Source organism: Buteo buteo, chromosome 18 (genome assembly GCF_964188355.1).
Source record: "Buteo buteo chromosome 18, bButBut1.hap1.1, whole genome shotgun sequence".
NCBI lineage: Eukaryota > Metazoa > Chordata > Aves > Accipitriformes > Accipitridae > Buteo > Buteo buteo.
The window spans coordinates 27091428-27115479 of NC_134188.1; the positions used below are offsets into that span (position 1 = coordinate 27091428).

The 24052-nt window shown below is 46.3% G+C and overlaps 1 long non-coding RNA gene across 3 annotated transcripts; it reads left to right on the forward strand.

The window, feature by feature from the left end:
* Positions 1–533: 533 nt before the first annotated feature.
* LOC142041424 (uncharacterized) lies at positions 534–22233 on the forward strand. Of its 3 annotated transcripts, none has more exons than XR_012653471.1 (3): positions 534–834; positions 5930–6143; positions 20708–22233. It is a non-coding gene; the product is annotated as an uncharacterized LOC142041424 (long non-coding RNA). The 3 variants fall into 3 exon arrangements; XR_012653472.1 differs by lacking the exon at positions 20708–22233 and adding an exon at positions 13215–13548; XR_012653470.1 differs by lacking the exon at positions 20708–22233 and adding an exon at positions 10493–12810.
* Positions 22234–24052: the final 1819 nt, after the last annotated feature.

Consider the following 24052-nt stretch of genomic DNA (forward strand, 5'->3'; position numbering starts at 1 on the left):
GGGAGGCGTTTCTGTTGGAAATAGCTCTCCACTCCGCTGTCGTATTTATAGAGATTGCTGCTGCCTCTGATCTGAGGCCAAGCATTAGGAATAATTGCAGCAGGAAGCAGGACAGAGCTCGACATATTGTTTGTCTGGATTGTTTTAATTTCAAGATCGTGGAAGTACCCCCACTTACTGATGTTAGGAGGAAAAAAAAAAAAGAAAAGAAAAGAAAAGCATTGTTCAGGAATTTTCTATTTTAATTTTTTTCTTTTTATTACTTTTGTTAGAGGCAAAGAGGGAATCATTACGCTTGCTGCTGAGGACAGGGAGGTGAATTAGATGTTGGTGACTTATTAATTCAGGAATCCTGTCCCTGCAGATTAGACCAGAGGTTCCCACTTTATTTTCTGCTTGTTGAAACAAAGCCAGGAAATGCACATGGCTCTGTGTACGCCTATGTGTGTCTATGTGTGCATGACAGGAGGGAGGGGGGTGCAGAGCTGTAGGTGGGCCCCCAAAAACCTTGTCCATGTGCAGCTTCAGCCCTGACCGTCGCAGCCGCACCGCCGCACCGGTCAGGGCTGAAGCCGCCCAGGGACAAGGTGCTAACGCTGGCAGTTTGGAAGGAGCCGCACATCCAGCCAGGCGATGGCCCCGACTCAAGGCGTGAAGTCCTCGGCCATGTGGCTCAGAGCTGAGCAGGAAAGCTGCGGGACGTGGATGCCAGGAGCCTTCAGACACGCTGCGTCTGAGCTGGGGTGGCTGTGTTTGGAAGTGAGAGGCACATGCGCACGCCGGGAGCCTGAGCTGAAGCCCGTCGAAATGGGCAGAAACCCATTTTTCACGTCGGTAAGCTTTGGATGACTACTAGAGGTGCAGCTGAGAGGGAGGATGGGGAACAGGACAAAGTCACCCCAGTACAGGGATGCCGGGCAGTCTGTGAGGTGGAACTATTGGGCTCTCGGTGCTCAGAAACCCCATTGGAAACATCTCCCACCCCCGTCTGACCGTCAACAAAATTGCCAGGCTGTCTGGGACATCACTGAAGCACAGAGTGAGCTGATGAAGCAGGACCTCACTGCAGAGAGTCACTAGGGTTGTCTTCTCCTCCCACGGCAGTAGTTTCTGGGTAGCGTTACTCTGCTACAGCAGGGTTTTAGCCTTGTCCCAATCGCCTTCAGAAGAGAGTACTGAAAGACTTGTTTAAGTACCCATTGTTTTGGTAAAACGTTAGAGTCATTCTTAGGTACGTGTTGAAATATGTTCCTGAGCAGAGGTCCCAGATTTGCGCTGTTACCTCTTGAGAAAGAAACCTGACTGCAATTTCATTGCTGGGTAATAGCTTTGGGAAAAGAGAACTCTTCTGCCAAATCCTGGGCTGTGTTGGTTCAACCCTACCTCTTTTGCTTGTTACCGAGACCTCTCTTAATTGAGCATAGATATGGGGTAAGAACTGTTCTAAGTTCAGAGGACAAAACCCTCTACGCTTCCAGCAAGAGCTACAATCATATTAGCTTAACACAAGGGAATAATAAAGGGCTCTACTCAGAGAAAAAAGTAGCAAGAGCCAACAGCTGGGAGCTGAGGCCAAAAAAACGTTGGTTACAAGCAAGTGAGCCTTGTAAATTGAAGGGGGAGGTTGACAGCCTGGGGCTATCTATCAAGGAATTGTTAAAGTGTTGGCCAATCGTTAGGGTACCTTCAGGAAAAGATACTTTAAACAAATCCAGGTCACTGGGCTCAGTCCAGTTTTGAGGTGAAAGCATCTGTTCTGCGCTATGCAGGAGATCAAATTAGGGGTTCGATGGTTTCTGCCACCCTTAACATTTCTGCACAGAGAAATGCCGGGAAGCACTCGTGCGCTTCTTAAGCTGATAGAGAAAATGGAAATGAAGGCATCTCACATTGTTTCTTGGATTGTCAGAGACATCGTGCATTTGCATTTTACCCCCAGCAACCTGCAAAATAGTTCAGACACGGTTTTGAAAAATATTGCAGCAGTGGAAAAGAGATAAGGAACAAACTGTGCTGTGTGTCCAGCTTGATAGGGGCAGAAAGCAACCGACCTTTCTGGCTGCTGACCTGAAGGTACCTTAGGTATCCTCCATTACATTTCTAACAGCAGTGCCCAGCACTGCCATCGACTCAGCTGTTGAGACTACTGCCTCAAAAAAAAAAAAAATACCAGTAGCTAGGAGGATGGAAAATAAATGTCTTTTAAGGTCCTGGAACAAAATGAAGGCAGAACCAAAATAGGTCCTGCTGTATTCAGGCTCGATCATTCTTTCCTGAGCTCCTGCATCTTCTCAGAGGTAGGACAGAGAGGTTAGCCCAGTGCAGCCTTTCCCTGTATGGGGGAAAACTCATAGACATGCAGTAAGAAGTGCAGATGAAAGGGTGGAAAAAAGGATGGATTAATTGTTTTTCATCCAGCAAGCTGAGGCAGCGAAAGCTATAAAGGAAAGCTATAGCAAAATGGGGAATTAAGCAATTATTTTGAGTGTAACTACATCTCTGTCATTCTAGTAGCACCTTCCCATGGAGTTGACCACCTCAACCCATAACTGTGGCTGGCAGTTACATTACCCTGGAGTCTTCTCCACAGTTAAGTCACAATAAACTCCCACTGGGAAAAGAAGTAGCCCTGAAAATTTAACAAGCTCAGCATTGCCTTGAATCTTTTAAGTGACTCCTGGCATGCTTCAGTCTCCCTCAAAATCTGATGCTAGTAAAAAATATTCCTTGTATTTGAAAAAAATTAAGGATAATAGAAAAAAAGGAGAACATAAAATAGACGGAGAGGAAGACTGGGACAGATGCCAGAAGATCTGATGCTAATCAGATCCAGATAATGTCCAAGTCCAATATCGCCTTCCCTGGGGATGGTACCCAGGACACAATGCCAGGAGGATGTCAGTGCTGAGACTCCAGCTCTTGCCTGCACCACCGAGGAAAGGGAATCTGCAAATATTTAGTCTGCAGAAAGACTATTCCGATTAGTGGATGTCAGATCAAGGCCCGAATGATTCTGAAACATGTAAGGGTTTGGACAGGGCTTACCCAAGTCACACAAGGGTCGTCACTTACTTAAAACTATTAGCATCTGACAAGCATGTACATCTCCAGGCACTTAAACCAGAAACTGCTTAATTTACACTAACCATCGTGGGATGGATCCCATTTAGCGTGAATTCCTGCATTCCCAGAAGGCTGAGCCTGGGCTGATTTCATTGCTTCTCATCCCCCGGAAATTTGCTTATTCATAAATAAAAAACACCATCATTATCTGAAATGAGGGAAGCAGCCTTTGTCACAGAAGACAGGGTGTCATCACTCAGCTGTGTTGCTGCTAGCTTCGGTCTGACCGTTGGTCCTAATATGGTTACAGTTAATGCTTACACCAACAGTCGCGGACAAGTGAGGACTTTTTTGGAAATGAAGGGAGAGGGACCGCAGAGCCCCACGTGAACGTTCAAGTGAAGAGAGTCATGTCATCAGATGCAGCAACGCCGGCACTGCGCTGGTTGTGGGAAGGGTGCTGTTCTCACCCACCTTCATTTTTCCACACTGCAGTTGGGATTTTTTTCTTCAAATAAGGGCAGGAAAATCTTGCAGGTCAAGACAATGAACAACAAAGAGACCAAGAGCAACTGACAGGGTGGAGTTTAAGGCTCAGCCATAAGTGCAGACACTGGTTTAATCCCTGTCCCAGCTCCAAAACCAGTCAGGATGTCCTCAGCATGGTGATACCTGGCCATCCCCTCCCAGAAAGGCACCAACACCCCGATAGCAAGTCCAGGTTTCTCCTGCAAAAGAGCTAGGCTCCTTCTCCGATTTGGGTAGTGACTGAGAGCGCAGAAGATGCATTTTCAGCTCCCCCCTGAGCCCTCCTGTGCAGCCAAGTCGGTCACAAGGGTCTGCATTCTCCTCTCCCAACTCTTGTTGTCTCTGAGCTCAACCTCAGGCCAACGCTGACCATCCAGGTTACATCTGAACAGGTAAGGAAAGCAGGTCAGGTTTGACCTCAGATCGTGACTCACATACACACAGGTAAAATCCCCATTTTCTGCTCCAAAACTGTGCATGGTGAATAGTCTCTGGCCACTGCTCAAGCAACATTGCTAAAACCATCCGAGGAGCATGGTAACGCTCAGCCAGCCTCTACAGGTGAGCCCATGCCCTGGGTCTGTTGACTGTGTAGATCCCAAAAGGTTCTAGAGGCAGAGGAGAGAGGCAGGTACCCTCTCTCCATCCCAATAGGATGGGATAGGATATTCGGGAGATGAAGGCTGGTGGGATGGACCAAGCTTTGGATGTGCACTGGACTGTGTCACAGGGTCCTACTCTGGATGCTTCAGGGGGCTAAACTTAGGTGAGATGAACCCCTGCCACCCTTACGTGCTGCCTTAGGTCCTTCATCTGGAGGGATAAAAGATAATGAGATGAGGGAGAGCAACTCTGCTGATACTCACAGAGGTGCAAATTTCACACTCTAAAACCAATGGGCACTGGAGCCATGTTCAGAGAACTTTTGCGATCCCACCTCTGCAGATATTGAATGCTTTGTGACCTCAGCCCTTGCTTTTCCTTTTATTGTCCCAGAAGGGGAACTGAGATGAAGTGCTTTGGCCAAGGTCACCCTTCAGGTGAGTGGCAAGGTAGGATGCTGAGCCTGGGTCTCTGTAATTCCAGGCTGGTCCTCACACCGTCCTAGATGCAGAAGGAGAGCACTGGGGAGATGGAAGCAACCCTCTTTCTGTTAGTGATGGTCTGTCCAGACTATGGACAAGCGCAGTGAAGCACAGTGTCTGCTGAGCTTGCTTTCCAGTGACTGCTACACTTTTTAAAAATAAAAGTTTTAAAGAGGCTTATAGCAAATACCTGCTATGAAATAGGCTTTTTATAGCTGAAACAGGAATAAAACCCTCCAAAGGTGACAGGAGAATCTGTTCAAACAGGACCAGTCCAGGCTGTAGCTCCAGGACCAGACCTGGCTGGATGTATCTCCAGGGTATAGCTCCATAGGCGGCAGCGCAACTTCCCTGCTTTATATCAGCTGGGATTATGGTTCAACTGCAGACCTCTGCAGGTGGCCACAGCCAACTTCTCCCATCTAAGAGCTCCCTAGAGGTATCGCCTTGAACATTAACGGGGCAAAAATGGACCACAAAGGAGTAACTTCATTTCTGCCTTTGTCTGTGTGGTGTGTAAGTCGAAGTTAGGTGTATGTGAATTTCTCATGTACTCATGGGTCCTCTTAGGGTGACCCTCTGCCTTTGGAAAACATGAAATTTATGTGCTAAAGCCCACCAGCTTTAGAAAAAACAGAACACAATGGATCCTTTGTGCCAGATGATGTTTCCAAATATTGCAAGCAATAGAGCTGCCCAAAATAAGCGTTGAAATGTCACACATGGTTGTCATTTGAGATGATCTGGGGACTCTTAGACACACAGGGCTAGCAGGGACAGTGCCTTCTACATGGTAAGCATGAGGAAGGCCCAAAAACATCACAAGAAATTTTACAGAGTCCAGCTAGACAAAACCAACAAGGCATGGAGGACCACCGAGGGACTCTGTTTTACCCAAAATCAGTGAATGAGCAGCAGGTAGGAAACTTAGTTTCAGTGCTTGTTCCATTAAAGTAAAACCAGGTTTTGTACCTATCTGCTGTATGACCAGGGCTTCATCAGTGCTTGCTGCCCTCGGGCATATCCTGCCTGTCTGAAGCAAGAAGGTCATTTTCAGAAGACTGGTTTTAGACACAGAGTTGCTTGATTACGTGGTTTTAGTTGAATGAGACAGACAGGGCCAAACTGGAGAAACAAAAATGCTGCTGATTTAGGGTGCTTCAAGTTTCAGAGGTTGAAACTTCTATTTTGCACCTTGTGAAAATCAAAGTATCTCAAATGAGCGTGCTAAATCGTAACTCCTGCTTTTGCAGACCTTTGCCTCTTCACTTTCCTGGTCGAGTACACACAGTCCTGCAGAGGAGGATTTTCTGAACATGATGTTTATTAATGGAGCCCATCCCAGCTGTGCGATCCTCATGCCGAGTAACAGCGGGAGTTTCTTCAGGTCTCCTCACCATGCAGGGTTTTGGTGTTTGTGAAAATGAGACATCCTTAAGGGAAACTTTCATCTGAATTTCTCAACAGGTGAGCCCCAAATGTGTTTTATGTTCCATTACTAATAAACACACACAGCCAGGCCTGATGGATTTGATACCCTTTCTGGTCCATCAGTCTGACAGATTGGAAGGGAAAGGGATTTTTTTTCAATGCCATGCGAGCTTTCAGTGCCTTGCAGATGATGACTTTCCTGATGCACCCTGTCCTCCAACTGAATAAGGAAAAAATGTTTAGATATAAAGACTGTGATTGACAGTCAGGCAGACAGATGCATTTTCTAGTAACAAAAGCGAGACAGATACTTGGACTATTTCTCTACACCAACCTCCAAAAACCTGCGCTTGGTGTAAGGAAACTCAGGGAAGGGATCTGTCGAATCTCCTCAATCTTAAAACATTAGCAAGAAATTACTCCCAGCCCATACATTTTTCCTCTGCCTTTGTACCATAACCCTCTTCACTTACCCTCCAGCAAATCTGCTGTACCAGATGCCAGAGTTCAAGCATAAACAGGGAATTTCAATACTCAGACCTGATTCCTTCCTTTCCCATTGCAGTTCTCCCCTGTTGACCATTTCCCACAATTAGGGGTCCCTCCACTCCCAAAACTGCTTTAAGTATGAGCATGTTATCATGTTACCTTCCCCTGGGCGGATGCTACCTTTGGTAAAGTCCCCTTTTCCATGTGTTTTGTTTTGGTTTGGGTGGGGTTTTTTTCTTTTTTTGAAGAGGAGAATTGAAAATGTAAATAAGTAATAGTAATAATTCTCTTTCCATATTTCACATTCTACCATGTTCCCTTTAATATCTCTGTTTATATTATGCATTGTTTACCATAGTTTCACAGCAAAACCTTTTGGAGGAAGATTGGCCAAATATTTATTGTTTTTGAAGAATTACAAGACTAAATGTTGGGTTCAGAGAGGTTTTTCAGTCTCGTCTTGGTCTATAGCTTAGCTACAGAATGTATAGGTGATGTAGGGCCCATAGCTGGCCCACAGAGTAAGAAAAGGCAGGGATGAAGTCTAGCAGTGGGCTGGATCAGAGGCCTCACCCCTTGATGCAAAGACCTTCACTATTTTCAAACTCTCATGTACATCTTGCAGTGAACTGGGGCTGACCTTTTTTTTTTAGTACAGGAAACTCTCCAGAATGTATTTCTTCTGGGGGTATGTGATATTTTGCATATATTTCTGTATCTGTTGCTAGCTCATGGTCCGTGTTCCTTCTGTGTCCCTCTGGTCAAGTCTCAGCGGATCTGTAATCTCTTACATCTGCATCTGTAGCTCGTATGTGCAATGGGCAAATATACTTGTCGCTTCAAAAAATTGCTTTCTCTTATATGCCTTTTACATCTCAGTACATGGAGCGCTCTTACACATTCACGTCTTGTTCCAAGAAAATAGTCTGGTCCTGGAAAAGACCCCAAAAAGGTGTTCTACAAGGTCTCCAGTTTGTGAGAAAGGTAAGCTTTGGTCTTTGGCTGCCTTCCTTCTCATCTTGTATTTTTTTCCACTCCTTTTGGTTCTTTCATGCTGTGCGAGTATTTGGACTTTGGCGCTTGAATCAGAGCGTCATGCTGGTCTTCAATGAGAGTATTTCTCCCCTAGAGAATGACTCACCAGGAACTGCCTTTGCTTCCTTCAGTACAATCTTAGCAAATAAAACTGCTGGTTCAGCTTTGCTGTTTGGTCACGGTCAGAGGGCGACGTGCTGGGACAGGATTTCTCTTCCTGGGTAAATCATGCAAAGTTACTGCAAGTCAAACAAGGTGCCTGCTGAAATGCTTCTTTGCTTTATTGCATTTCATCCGACAGTTCGTCTACCTCCCCTCGGTCTGAACACTTGTCTGCAACGATGAGGTAGTTTGTGTGGTTTGCGATGAAAAGGTCCTTTCCTGGTTTGTTCCAAAATCTACTGGGGACGCTGTATATTTTCATTGTCTCTGTTTGTTGCTTGGCCAGCATTTCCTTGCCTGTATAACATCTGCTCACCAGACCTCAGATATCCTTGATCGTATTTGGCCAGTATAAGGCACCTCTAGCTTTCTGCTGTGTTCTTGAGAGTGCATCTGTTCCCAAAAATCTGGGCGTTTTGATTCAGCTGCATTTCTGTCTGAGCTGTCTATCCCATGCGACAAGATCACCTCTGTATTTCCAGCTAGTAGCCTCTGTCTCTCTTCTCCTCTGTGGATTTTTGTGCATCCTGTTGATATCTGGTGAACTTTGTGTCTGTTCTGCACTTTCACATAGGTGGGAGTTCACTTTTCCTACGCTCACAGCTCTTGGTAGAGTTCTTGTGGGAGCATGAGGGTTGACAATTTAGAGATCTGGACGGCTGGGGATGGCTGTGAAGAATTGGTCTCCTCTTTATCGAAGAATTCACTAAAGAAGCTTTGCCTCTTGCCTCCTTCACTCCTCAGCCCCATTATCTTCCTGCCTTTGACTTCTACCCTATCGTGCCACTTAGGACCTCCACCTCCTCCAGCCACTCAGTGCCCACCTCCTCTGCTCTACCTCCACTCCTCCCCTAGCCTCCTAATGGGCAGATATTTAGATCTGTAGAATTTAGACCTCATTTTACCCAACCTCAGTTAGCCAGCTGAGGTCAGGAGCACCCTTGACTAGTTGCAACCGATGGAGACAACTTCAGAGGGCGTTTCAGCCCACTTCTTCTGGAAGTGCCTCTTTCTTTCCACTGACCATAAAGGGGAGTCTCCAGGGAATGCACCCCCATCACCCAGGACAAATCCAGTCCATATGCTGCAGTCCATATCAGATAGCCTGGCCCTTGATGCAGCGCTCAGGGTAACTCCTTTCAGCATCTCTGAGGCACTGTCCTCAGCTTCTTCACCTGCTATTCGTATTTCAGGAACCCCCTTTTCAAATTTTACATGCCAAGGAGCAATAATAAAATCTGCACAGGCCAGAGAAAAACCTGACAGTTGGTAAGACTGCTGAGCCTTTTCATTCAGACTCCCACATCTTTCATTCCTATTACAAATTTTGTGTAATTTGACAGTGGTCTGATCTATTGTTTCTCCAGATTTTTGACCTCTGTGACAAATCTTTCATACATGACATTTTCTGTGGGCTGACAGTGATTTTGGAGTACAATTAACATTTATTTGGGTCCTCTGGTGAGTTGTGGATGCATCCAGATGAGGAGAGAGCATGTGACAGCCATTGCCTGATACAGCTCGTAGTGCAGCAGCTTGTGTTTAGCTTTATTTTTTAACCATTGCAATGCCAGGGCAAAAAGCATCAAGCTGTTAAACAGGTTTTGGTGGGGATCAGGGCTGTAATTCAGTGCCAGGGGTGTGATTTCTCTCTGACTTTTGTTCCTTTTTCCTGTAGTCTCCACCGTTGATTTCCTAGATTTGCTCTTAGGACCATGGTAGTAATCTAAGTAGAATAACAGCAACCTCAAACACTGATAGAATCCTGTTTTATTCCTTGTGCCTCAAACACAGACCCATCTCATGAAACGCTTCCCCCAAGCAGAGCTGCCTGCATACCCAGATGTTGTCTGAGCATCAATGTGCTGCAATGGCCCCACGGGGAAAAACACATGCCATAACCCTCCAGAAGTGAATGTTCCTTGTCTGGCCTTCCTACTTCCTGACATCACTTCTCCCCTGTGCACGGAAGGGATTGCAGTGGCTCCTGAGGGCTGGAAGTGTGCTGGAGAGGTCAGAAATACCCGCAAGAGATTTCCCAGGGAACAGATCTGGGCTCTGGTTGGAAAGCCAGTGTATAGATTGGCTTGTAGCTCTTTAGAGGTGAGGAGGGAATGCAATTGCACCCCTCTGTCCGGCTCTCTACCAAAAAGAAGAGGCCATGAGACTGAGTGGGTCGCTGAACGGGACTCCAGAGACCTCAGCTTATTGCTGGATCTAAGGCAGAAACAAAAGATGAGAGCAAGCAAATCTCTTCCTCCTTTCTTCTTCCCCCTACTGATAGTCTGTCTTCTCCATTCAGAGATTATCTCCAACTATGTGTGTGTGCAGTGCAGGAGGGGCCCATGCTCTCCACTTCCGAACACTGCTTAAATACAAAGGAAATAAGAGGAACCATTACCCGATGCCTGGGGCGGTGTTTGCGTGCCTCATCACCTTCAAAGGTCTGATCGACAGCTTGCATTGGGGTTGAATCCTTTTCTCGTTCTTTGCAATACTTCTCTTTATGGGATCGTACTTTATTGCTTTCTTTCCAAGTGTTTCATTACAAACTCTATTAACGAACCACTAGGGGTAGCCAAATGTGTTTGGTTGCCTGCAGGACCCTGAGAGAGGATTATGGAGCAAATTCACTGCAAACAGCCTCAGCTTGCTTGCGAATGAGGCAACCTAACTAATCCTCCTTCCTGCCCCAGCAGATGAGCTCTCAAGACAGAGACCTCCCTGAACTCAGGACCCTGGGGAGACCTTGAAGGACATCAAGTTCTCCAGAGCTGAGAACTTGGTGCAGCAACCTGAATCCATCCAGGCTCAGCACACGTCCAGCAAGACAAACAAATGACATATCTCCAGCGCTAAAGCCACCAGTCTCCCGTTGGGGCTATAAAACATGCACTGGAGAATACTGGGAACGAGAAACCTCTCCCCTAAGTTTAAGTGAAAATGCTTGGAGAATGAACTGCAGAAACTACTGCTGTGGCCATCTCTCATGACAGCTTTCCCTCTTGTGAGATGGTAACTTAGGAGGGAGAGACAAAATTTTGTATAGCTCTTTGTCCACCATCTTCACCCGGCTTCAGGCTCTCCTCCCTGTGCTATTTATGCACAGTCATTAACTGCTGTTAACGACAGTGTGCAACAAGGAAACGGCACTGCTGACAACATTGATGGGAAAACTACATAAACTTAATGCTTTCCCAAGGTCACAAAGGCAAGAGATGTACCAAAGTCCTCCTGCATCTCATTTCAGTGCCTTGGTGGGCTTTTTCTTTTGACATTTCACTGCATGGACAAAACCCTAGAGAGTTAAACGAAGCAAGTATGACCCTGTTCTGCTGGAAAACCAGACCAAAGGCCGGTGGCTATGATGGTTTGGGTCTCAGTGGGCTTGTATCTGATTGCTATTAGGCTGGAGGTGGCCTGCAAAATATCTTCACCATGCCTCAGCTGGGGTTGAAGGTTTTGCACAGAGGATGGGCTGAGCTCCTTCAGCATGAGTTTGGCTAATGCCATCTGGAATCAGAAGCTTTTCTGTGATGACGTGGGTAAAAGACAATGTCCTGCTAGAGACTGAGAGCTAAACGCTGCCCCAGATACCGCTCTGCCACTTCCCTGCTGTTTCAATTAGGCCTGCAGGAACCCACACCATAGATTGGCAGCATGAGAAACGAGTCTGCTCATCTTCCTGGGATCTGAGAAGTTATGAGGGAACAAGTCCTCAGCACAGGAAAGACATGAACCTGTTGGACCAGGTCCAGAGGAGGCCACAAAAATGATCCGAGGGCTGGAACACCTCTGCTATGGAGAAAGGCTGGGAGAGTTGGGGTTGTTCAGCCTGGAGAAGAGAAGGCTCCGGGGAGACCTTATAGCAGCCTTCCAGTACTTAAAGGGGGCTTGTGAGAAAGATGGGGATGGACTTTTTAGTGATAGGACAAGGGGTGATGGTTTTAAACTAAAAGAGGAAAGATTCAGACTAGATATAAGGATTTATGCTGAGGGTGGTGAAACCCTGGCCCAGGTTGCCCAGCGAGGTGGTCGATGCCCCATCCCTGGGAACCTTCAAGGTCAGGTTGGACGGGGCTCTGAGCAACCTGATCTGGTTGAAGATGTCCCTGCTCATTGTGGGGAGGTTGGAGTAGATGACCTTGAAAGGTCCCTTCCAACCCAAACCGTTCTGTGATTCTAAGTCCAGCACCAGACAATATTCATCCAAGGCTCTTGAAGGAAGTGTCTACCAAAACTATGCAGCCTCCTACAAGAATCAGCTTCTGAAACAGCAATTTGATGGTTTGATAATGCTGTGTCTGGCTACTTAAGATATTTTGCAAATTGAAGGTCAGGGCTTTCCCAGATACAATCAAATTTTGAGAAGTAATATTTAAAATAATTGGTAGAAGAATCAAAGGAGCAAACTGGCATAACTTCCCCTTAGAAGCCATCCCAGGTTTAGTAGAGTTCTTGTTGTATGTTATTGAAGAAGGGGAGGGGTATGACCCATAACAAGAGAGCAGAATTTAATTAAACTTTGATGATGTTCATCACTAGAGACTCTTATGGAAATGATACAGTCATGATAGGAGAGTGACAGCTCTGTTAAGGAATGGGTCCATGTAAGAGACAGAAAACCAGAATTAGGAAAGGAAGATCAATTTTCAGCATGCTGGTGAGGTTCCTTGGGGCTGATATTGAGTGATAAATGATCTGGAAAAGAATGAAGTGGCAAGCAATAAATGGTAGATGATTGTCAAATACTTCTGGGACTCCTCTGGAGGAGAATGGAAAGAACTCTACAAGAAGCTTCCAGAGGTCTTTCTAGGGTCAGTGTAGTGATAGTATCTAGATGTAGCCTAAAATTGTTAAAGAAATTTGCTTTCTTTAAAAGTACATCTGTCCATTTCCAGATTCTGTAAGTGCCTGAAGAGCTGTCTTTCTTACCCACTTAAAAACCTGACTTTGACACTGAAATTATGAGATTCTGCAACATAATACATTCGATAAACTTTTTATTTAAATTCTTGGTTTTGAGCCATTATGGTTGGTCTTCTGAAGTTTTTTCTCAGCAACCACGAGCACAATAAGCTTTGGAAAAATATGGCTTGATGTTATCAGAATTACATGTCTCTGGGAAAGAGGCGACAATTTCCATGGGAGTCATTGCTGAACATGGCCATAGTTATTTCACTGGGTTGCTTTAGAGGCACAGCACACCGTGCATCGAATAGTTTAATGTAAGACCAGGCACAGAACACATACTTTACACTTGGACGTGTGTATTTCCTCCAGAAACACATGCTGCTGATCAGCTCAGCAAGGGAACAACCCCCATTGATTTAGCTGACCGATGGTAACAAAAGTAGTACAACTTGCCTTTCTGAATCCTCGTCATTTACCTCTTGACACGACACCTTTCTCTGTTCTCAGCCCCTGGATATGCGAGACGTGGTTTGCATCCAGGTCTAAATCCAAACCCCTCCAAGGTGTGTGAGAGTTCAGATTTCAGCCTGCACCTATCTTGACTGTGAACCCTTTTTAATAAAGCAGAAATCTCCAAATGCACCCAAACAGCTGAAAACCATCAGCAAGGATAGTGTCATTTCAGCTCTTTCGGAGGAACCTCTACGCTCCCCCTTATTTTCCACCTCTCTGGTCTCCCTCTTGCCATCTGTTGTCCTGCGTAACTAGTTCATTGCTTTGTATCTTGCTCGTGCCCTTCACCTGACACAGCCCATTCCCTCTTTCCAATAAAGGTAGAAACACAGAGGATGTGCTGTGTGGACTAATTCTGTTTCCAAGCCATCCCATGCTGGGGGCCCCATGCAAACCACGCTATCAATCTGGCAGTCTCTGATGATGGAGCCCACATGGGAACCTTAGATAATGGATTACAGTGGAGGACATGTATTTTTAAATGTGTTTAAGATGTCTGGCAGTTTCTTAAGAAGCAAAAGGGGGGGGGGGGTGCAATTTAAGGGGAGAGAAATGTACCCCAAATCAGTGAGAGCTTTTTGGAAAGGGGACGAGGAAAGTCCTCTGTCATGCTGTACTGCTTCACCCATCCCAGCACAGGAGGCGAACGGTGAATATTCTTAAAGCAGAACTCCCATAGCTGAGGGCAAGGAGGCAAACAGGTAATATGGTAAATATTGCACATGGTTTAAATTATCATTGGTAATAAAACCATTCATCATCAGCCTCCATGCTGAAGATTGAGATAGCTATTGCTCCTGAGGATTGAGTGACTGAAAGAATGAATCGTTCGCTGCTCTCTTGCTCTCTTATTTTCTCTGACCTCCACGGCCCTGGCTCAAGGTCTTGCTGCAGAATGACAGGTCAGCTGCTCTGAGCTCAGTATCCAAAAATTATAACCTAGGATTCAAAGGTAATTGACTGGTGTGTCTTTCGGCTCACTGAGACAGGGCCTCCTCTGGCATGAGGACTGAATTATCTCTCTGCCTTGAAGACTAATCACTCAGCACCAGAGCTGAGAAAGGGATGGACATGTCTTATGTGTGACCCCCCCCCAAGGGCTGGTGGTGATGGCAAGCCCCAGCCAGACCCCAGAAGGTTGGTACCTTGTTGAGGTTTTTTAGTTGACTATTAAAATTCTGCTTTTTATGGTGTCTTTGTGTATCACATGCAACATCAGTGTTGCAGTGTCTAGGAAGCAGTGGGAGTTTCTCTCCTGCTTCCCTCTGGAGATGGACACAGACATCTTCTGCACATCCCTGCATGGCATCCCAGAAAACAGGGCAGAGGCTGTGCTCTCCTCTGCTTAAGATCGCAACTCAACAACCAGTCATTTAAAACAGCATCCTCAGAAGGGGATAGGAAGACTCTTCCACATTGATCCCCCCAAAACAATGGATTTTAGCATTCCTTCTCAGCAGTGTCCAGCTCCCCGCCTCCCAAACATTTCTTCCCTCACTTCTCTTCCAAGCAAAATTTTGCCGCCCATAAATCCGCATATTTACTTCTCCTTTCCAGCTTGGCCAACCCATGCCTCTCTCCACGTAGGTGGGGGTTTTTTTTTGCCCAAAGCAAAATCCCTCTGGTCCAACATGCAGTGCACATGCTGCTCTCCCCAGTCGTCAACCCAAAGTTGGGTCGGGGTGGTTGGTGTAAATTTGGTGCATGTGCTCTCTCGATGCTGGGGAGGGAGTAAGATACTTCCCCTACTTGGCCTGGCTGGTTGAGAAACTATTGCAGGTTCCTCGCTTCATGCTGTGTTTTGTTTTGGTGTTATCGAGCCGTTTGAATAATAACAATAACAGATTGCTCTTCCAGACACATTCTTTCTGCAGCCAGCAATGTTCTTTAGGGTCCCCTTACTTCCTTGTCCACAGAAGAAGGACACATCCTGAGCCATATTGCAGAAAGAAAGGTGAAAAATGTGGTATTTGTTTGCACCGCGTGAGGGTTTGGGTGCTGTTCAGCAGCAATATCGGGTAAAACTGGCTAAAAGAGGTGCAGTTCTATAGGTATCAGTGACTTAAAGCCATTTTTACACACACCGAGTTTTGTATTACAGAATACTTTATTGCAGATGAGGACACCATACAGCAGAACTGCTTTTCGTACAGCTTTTTAAAAAAATTTTTCAAATAGCTTAATTTAGTTCTTTCTTTGCATCAGTTTTACACCACTGCATCTTTGCCAGACCTGAATACGTTTCAAGCCAGAAACGATCACAAATCCTCAGCTGCTTGGAAAGTCACAGCCCTTTTGAAGTCAAAGTTGTGCCAGTTGCCCCCAGCTGAGAACTTGGCCTAAGGCCATGACAGAGGTGCGACCCTGGGATGAGTGAGGTTGGAAAAAGCTCGTTGTCTTTGATGCACAGCTCAGGTAGAGGAGCAGCAGGCTCAGACCCACAGCAACACCTGGACTTCTGCATGACTAAAGTCACTTTGAATCTGGATGGGGATGCACATAGGTAGCCAACACCAGGAGCACCACATTGTGAATTGCAAGCTCACCCTTACAATGCTGTATGAAGAGTCAAGCTCTGTTTTCAAGTGGGTGCAAGAGCACGTGGACCACATCACATTGCTGGAGAAAGAAAAGGAAAGGAGGAGAGCAGACCCTGCCGTGGTGTCCTCCATCAGCTCCAAAATCCTCTACCCATATCTGCCTGGAGTTCTGTTCTGCGCTTATCGCTTCAGCGCTGGAGCAGACAGGGAAATTAAAAATAAGACAATGGCCATAAAGACACCCAGAGGTACAGCATGGTGGCTGGTCTCTGCCCAGCTCATTAGCTCTGCCGTAAAACCTCTCGCTGCTCTGCCGGAGTCAGCGGGTCCCAGATTTACAGGCATCAATGCACAGCTCCTGTTTCAGCGCTTAATTTACTATTGAAATGAGTGAGAAATCGGGTGACTAAACAAGAAGTTAGACACAGAAACGCCTCTGTGGATTTGGTCATGCAAGTCTGGCCAATAAATATCTGAAATGTCCAATCCCCTGTTGAGAGTCTGCTCACACTTCGGCTCTCCGAGCCCTTGGTAACGCTACCGACTCCAACAGCAGGGTCTGGGTATCAGGGCAAGGAGCACGATCCATAAATCTGCTGCTTAACAAGATAGAGAGATTATCTGGCCCCTCTTTATGATTTGTGGGTTTGTTATTATTTAACGTACATTTTCAATCCTGTTGCAAAGTCCACATGGCACAGCAAGGTGTGCAGTAAATTTTATCTAGCGAGTGAAAAGCAAGCGGCGGGGAGAGCTCATTTTCCATCCAGAGCTGAGGGGTTCTTTGCTGCTTTGCTTTTTGCTCTTGCTGCCTGCTCCGAAGTCAGGAGAGTGGCCTGAAGCTCTGTCAGGCTTGTTGGGATGTCAAAAAGTTGCAACAGGGCTACAATAGAGAGTGTTTTTCCCTTGAATAAATACAACTGAAGCGATGACCTCAGTTCCCAGGGAGAACTGCTACTGTATTAGCGGTGTTATCTTTTGGAGCAGATACAAAGCTGAGGTCTTGCTCTCTGAGGTTTTACAGACTCTGTGACCCTTTTCTTTGCTGACTTTCAGTGCCTTGAATGTCCTGGGGAAAATCCAGCTCTGGTAGGTAAAGGGGACATGAACAGATAATCTAAAATAGCTGCAGCAAGTGAAGATGCTCCCACCCTCAGCCTTTCCTTTCCACCTCTCCTTCTCACCACACATATTCCTAATCCATTCCAGTGCAATGCCAAACCTCTTTTTTCCTGCCCTAAGTGTGCAGGGATGCTTTTGCCCAGAAGTATCTCTGCTTCATGAAGGATATTTCACCGGAGCCATTTGACTCTTGCAGCTGTAGTTTTGCAATATCTTTGGCCTGAAATTGCTCCACTAATTATAAGAGATTAATCCTGGTGTCCTCGCTGAGGCTACACTGAAACCAGAGAACCTAGAGGCACTTCAGAGAGCAGGGGTGCAGGAATGGGCTCAAGACTTGCTGTGTAACACTGAAGTGATCCCTGTGCATCCCCATCTCTCTCCCACCTTCTCATCTCCATGGACAGGGTGCAGGGACCAGGCAGGAGCCCAGGCAGGTGGGGGCCCAGGAGCCCAGCTCACCTCTCTCACTTGGTCGGTTCAGCAGGTTCCCAAGAAATGTGTTACTTTCCCTCTTGTTACCCAGCTTCCCAAACAACTTTGAAACACAAGTCTTGTAAAACCAAGGTTTCAAGCTCAAATTTTCCTTAAGCCACTTGGGTTCCCCCATCACCCTCCAGCTGCATTCCTGAGATTTAATTTTTTCTCCTCTCTCCTTCCTTCTGTATCACGTGTGTTTTGCCAGAGGGTAAGGCAATGGTAGCTTATCACCAGATGATGTTACTTTTCAACATTCTCTGCTCAGGTCTCAGGAAAGAGCTCCCCTCCCATGGCCAGCTGTGACCTTTCTTGTCCCAAATGGGATATGGCTGCCAATCCGCCACTAGGACACAAACACGCCAGATGTTGTTGCGATTGAGAGACATTATGCTCCAAACCCCTTTTTTATTGCTATTATGATTATATTAGAAAGTACAGAAATTTATGGGTTGGAATCTGACAGGTCAGCCCACTCCCCAACTTTAGCCTCCTCTCCTCTGATGCTTTTTTGTTAAAAAATCGGGGCTACATTTGCAGAAGGAGGAGGAAACAAAAGAACTAATGAGCAAACCATTTGCCAGCTTATAGGATGACAAGTCTGAAAGTGTTTCCCTTAAAGTCAACAGCGAAAGTCTGTAAACTCCAGTGGAGAAGACTATCTCTGAAGAAATGGAGATGCCTGCAAAAAAACCCTACTGAATTTATATGGTGTCCTCCTAAGCCTCTGTCCCAACTCCCTGCTTTACAGGGATGCCCATTCCCGCTCTAGCTCCACTTTTGATACACCCCAGTCATCTACTTGCCAGACCTGGAGGTGTGTTTCTTCCCACCCTCACCACCACCTCTGTGGCTGCCTTCTTCCCATACACTACCCCATGTGCCTCCTGGGAAGGAGTCCTCACTTTTGAACAAGAAGGAAGGTTTCCATCAGCGTGACAATATTGCTGTTCCCTTAATAAGGAGTCAGAGTTTCGATATTGCCATGTGTGGCCTTTGCTATACCGTAAACCAGTACTATGCAGGTTCAGATTACTTGGGGTAAGGACGGTTTTCTCTTTCCACTTTTTCTCGCACTGATCAGCATCCCTTCAGGAGCCTCAGGGACCCAGGGAACAAGGGAAGGGAGAGCATAAGAGCAGCACTAATAGATCCTTGGGGATCAATTAGTAAACCTTTGGCTTACACGTGGAAAGTCCTGGAGGACCCTCTCCCACTGTATGTTGGCATTTCAAAAAAAAAAAAAAGGAACGACATGGAGTTCAGACTAGTTGGAAAGACCCTTTAGGTAATGTCAGAGATGGGCAGAACATGGGATCTCCAGAAGTCCTCTGTCTCTCTGGGAAAAATACTTGTAAAGACCCACTCCAGAGCAAGGTTTGCATTTCATCGGTGATGAATCCCAGCCCAGTGACCAAGTCTCCTTCCCCACCATCGCCGCTTTGACTTCCATAGCCCTGCTCTTTCTTGCAGTCATTTAGTCAAGCCAGGTATTCCAGCAAAAACCGCTCATCAGAAATGCAACATAAAGTGGAAGTGACCCCTGACACTAGCTTAAAATTAGACTCGATGAGCCTGCAACCAGGAAACTGTTCCCCCAGCCCCCTTTAAAATGTAACAAATGAAAAACATTTGGTTGCTATTACCGGTGATTATGATAAGCTATGTTAAAATATGAAGTGGGGGAATTTATCTTTATTTCCTGGGATAGCATTGATGAAAAATATGCAGCTCCATCTTGATTTTCAATCACTCGAATGAACTCTGTCATGCATTTATCTTTATTTGGCTTGATGTGTGTAACTGATCTGGGGAGGGAGAGAGGGCAGGGAGAGGGAGGGCAGGATTGGTAATTTAATCTGATGCAGATAAGTTTATTAGCTGCCCTCAGATCTGTTCCTGACTGAACACAAGAACAAGGCTGCATGTCAGATATCTCATCATACTCCTTTGGGGAGAAGGCACAGCCTCTGTCGCGGCGTAACCTTCAGCAAATGGTTTACATCAGTTTTCATTACGCTTAAGGCCTCTCTCTAATCATCTTCTGCCAGAGCCGGGGGGCTGGGTGGGTCCTTCTGTCCATCGGGACTTTTATTCTTCAGAATGAAAGTAAAGACTTGGACAAGAAACAAGGTCAAAGCTAGCATCCCTCCCTGCCTCCCCCTTTCCTGTAGGTGAGATTCAAATAATATCTCTTAGATTTGTTGCACCTAAAGCAGGGTTAGGAGACCAGATTTTGGGAAGATGAGGTGGAAGAGGTTGGCTTTTTTTGCAGGGCCAAGTTTTTGCAAATTTTCTGTAGCACAAGCTGGTCACTGAGTTGCAGTGCCACTGCTCAATGCTGCACCAGGAACCCAGGGAAGACCTGGCAGAAGTTCACCTGTGGAAAATACAAAACAGCTTTCTGGGAATAGCACTGAAGCAGAGGTAGCAAGTTCACACTGCCAAACTGCCCACAAAATCAGTCCTTTGCTATTGACTTCCATGGGAAAGGACTGCAAAGAGTTAATTATATATATATATGCTCATATATATATATATATATTTCTGATTCAGAATTGTTCTTTTTAAGCATTTAGGGGTGAGGATTTTTCAGCTGGTCCAAACTGTGGAAAGTTGTACTGTAATCCTGAGAGCTATATTGAGTTTCACCAACTAAGAACCTGACAGAGAGCTTTGGGGACCTTGTGGCTGAAAACCCCAGAACCATCAGAAGAATATTACATCTCTGAGCAATTAGCACTGATTGAGCTGTCCTGAAAAAATCTCTTTCTAATAACTCTTGTTGTCTGTGTTGTAAAGAGCTGAGCTGAAATAAGGATGTTTCTCCTGGAGCGAAGCATGACCCAGTAGAAGAACAGAGCAGTTCGGCATTTTTTCCCCCTTTCTGTTTCAGACACTTAACTGAAGTGCATTACAAATTGTAAATCACCCAGACAGTTCCCTGCCTTCACCTGAGTATATCCTGCCGGTCACACTGCTCAAGAAATCCACTCAGTTTTCTTTTGTGTTTTTTTCCTTTAAAGGAAAAAAAAAAACCACCACCCTCTCATGCAGTACAGCTCAATTTAACAGATGTTTGCTCATTTACGACAAAGTCCTGGTTACAAGATGGGGTAACTTGTCTGGTTCTTGAACAAAAGCAACTATATTACCTTGATGCAAAACCCTGCCCAGTCTTGGGAAGAGGAAACATTGGAAATAACAACAGGTGAGACCTGACAGAAAAGACGTAATGGTTCATTTTGCAGATTGTGTCCGAAATCATTTATTGCCCGTCTCTCTCAGCAGAGAGGAAACTTCAGGAATTATTCTTCTCACTTGCTCTCTTGGTTCGCATTTTTATAGGAGGCGTTTGTATTTCCGCCGTTGGACGTTTGCCCCGTTTGTGCCGGTGCTGCGCCGGAGCTTTTTCTTCTCTGGGGTGTGCTTCATCCTACGTCTTTGCAGATCTCTGCTCCCATGGAAAGAGGAAGGACTAACAGGACAGCTTCATGGGCAGATCTCAAGGAAGGAAGTCATCTCCATTAAGCAAGGAGGCACCGATGTGGGAAGAGATGAATTTGAAGTCACCCCAAGGCCGAGCGCCTGAGCTGCACAGCCTTTGGGGACAGACTTTTTAGCAGGGCCTGTAGTGATAGGACAAGGGGTAATGGTTTTAAACTAAAAGAGGGGAGAGTCAGACTAGATATAAGGAAGAAATTTGTTATGCTGAGTGTGGTGAAACCCTGGCCCAGGTTGCCCAGAGAGGTGGTCGATGTCCCATCCCTGGAACGTTCAAGGTCAGGTTGGACGGGGCTCTGAGCAACCTGATCTGGTTGAAGATGTCCCTGCCCATGGCAGGGGGGTTGGACTAGATGGACCTTGAAAGGCCCCTTCCAACCCAAACCGTTCTGTGGTTCTATGATTCTATGATCCTCATGTAGGAAGATGAACAGACTTCCCAACTGCAATGTGAAGTGCCTGGCTCTAAATCACAAACTCCCTTTAACCCAAATCACCTGCCGTGCAGTCTAAACTTAGCAAATGCATCATCAGCTGGTTTCCATGAGGTTGTGCCTGTGCAGCGGAGATGCTTTCAGCCCCTGCTGCAATGATAGAGGAATTTTGATGGCAACGAATGTTCCCTCAGTGAGGACAAACGCGCCCAATGCAGATTAGGGGTGAGAGGTTGGAAAAGCAGCAGCAGTTCGGTATCAAGAGCACTGCTCTGGTTAGCGTTAAATGTCCACCTTGGGCGGAAAGTGTCTGCAAGCAGCCAGGCTCTGCCAGGGAGGGATTTAGCAGGTTTAGGTTTCAAGGCAGAGCCCAGAGACTCTGGAGTGTGAGTCCCCAGGGAGGAGAAGCAGAGGCTGAGGGAGATAAGGGAGAGTGTTAGTGCACAGCAATCTTGCAATGGCCTCTCCGGTGAAGTTATTATCATCTTTTGCAGTGGTAAACCCACAGCAGATGATTAACCTGCTACATGTGTACTTTTGCTGTTGTTTAGTTTTATCCCTGCCTACACTTGGAGATACATGTGTGCACAATTGCACACCTCCTTTAAAAATAACTAAACCCCATTAAACACAGAGCATAGTTTTTTCCCATTTCTCTTTAAGCTGCTGGTAGATTCAGTGCCTTAGCTGCACTCTCCAGAGGTTTAAATCTTGCAGCATGCCCTCTCGGCCCAGCTCTCCCTGCTAATTTCATTGCGATAGTTTCTGTTTAAGTCGTAGTTTGGTTTTGTTTTTCCTCCTATTTATCTGAGTGTTTTTAAAAGGTTCCTTGTGTCCCAAGTGCTTATCGGCAAAAATAACCTCTAGGAGACTTAACCACAGGGATGTGATCCGTGCAAACAACCACATCTAGATCAGCAAGTCATGAGCTCAGAAGACGTCACCTCTGGAAACACCTATTTGGCACTTGCTTTGCAGCCCAGTGGCCAGAGCTGAAACCCAGGTGCAGGTGGGACAACGACACGGCGTTTCTCCTCCCCATGCCCAACCTCTGAGTGCTGGAGGGCTGGGGAAGTCCCTTTCTGTGCCCACCAGCCATGCTTGGGACCTTGCTCCAGGATGGGCAGGACTTGGTGGCCCCATCTCACATGGCGTGGGAGACGAAGGGAAGGAAAACTCCCCGTGTGTCCCCGAGACGTGGCCCATCCGCTGCGGTGCTGCCGTGTGCGGTGGCAAAGAGCCAACCCGAGAGGTCCAGCCGGGCACCAACCACCTGGCTGGATTTCAGGAGCCCACGACGATGTGGAGTAACACAATCTCTGTAAACCAAGAGTGCTGCAGGGCTCGTGCCCAGCTGAGGTGCTAGGCTGTTGATTTAAAATAAAGGGATTGGTGGCATCTCCCACTGCAGGTCTGCAGCCCGCCCTGACCACAGCTCTTCCCCTTACCCTCCTGGAGATAAACCATTTCCAAAAAGACTCTCACCCAGTCTGGCCCCACTGAAGCACTTCACAGCTCTCTCATCCAGCGGCAGGGCAGGTTGCACATTTTCGGTCCAGTTCTTGTTTCCACTCAGGCTCAATAAGGTTTCAGTGTAAATAAGGACCCCAAATCCCATATTCCTTTGTGTAGTTTTTCTATATGAAAGTTGAAAGCGAATAATCAGGACCAGTGAGCAGCACCTTTGTGTCCTCTGTAGGTTTCAGTGGAGGTTGCAAAGCCATCAGAAGTGTCACCACTTGCAAGAACTGGAAGCAGAGACCAGATAAATTCAGAATGGTGATAAGACACATTTCTCTTTTCACAAGAAGCATAAAGAGCCCTTTGGGCGGCTTATCTAAAGATGTGCTGAGTCCTTCATTATGTGAAGTCCCTAAATCAAGATTGAATGCCTTTCTAAAAATAGATGTTAGCCAGCAAACTAGTTGTAAGCTTGGTGTGGGAATTGCTGGTTAAATACTTCTGTCTATACTAACGGGACAACGGATTGGATGACTGCTGTGATCCCTTGTAGGCATCTGATTTTTGAATATGCAGATGTAGCTAGGGGAAAAGACCAAGCCAATATATAAATATGAATTAGAAAAGGACTAAATCCCTTTCTTGTGGTATCTGTGGTTGTGAACTTTTGGTAGAAATCGCAAAACTCCCTGTTGTTTTTTTTTTTGGGGGGGGGGGGGGGTAGAGGGAATTTGAGGATGAGGAAGAAAATCTGACTAAACTTTTCTATGCCTTGCTTTCTCCAAATAATTGTTCTTTGTCGTGCTTGGAGTATAATGAACTCCAGAGCAAGGACCTGTAAGCTGGCTCCCAACGGGCATACCTCTTGATGACTTTTCAAGCTTTTATCTGAATGACTTGACTTGGCTTCATGTGAAGTTGGTGGAGGTGCCCAGCTCTTCTGAAGGACAAGCATCTGCCTGCTATGCTTATGCCACTTGTAATTGGGAAAAGTTTTAATATTGAAGCACCTGTAAAATTGCACCATGAAGCAGCATAGCAACATCTAAGCCAGTATTGAAAACAGGACATGTTCCGACCATGGCACAGCCCTCATTTTCTAAATAAAACCAATGAAGGCACCAGCCCCTTCCAGCAGAAAACCCTCCGAAATCTTGGCACGACTTTCCAGGCGAGTCTAGTACTCGAGGCAGAGTCAGCCCATCGGATGGCTCTTATCTTGGCAGCCCTGAGCTGCTGTAACCGGCAGCCACAATGATGGCTTGTGTGGTGCTGCCAGCAGCAGGGCCAGATG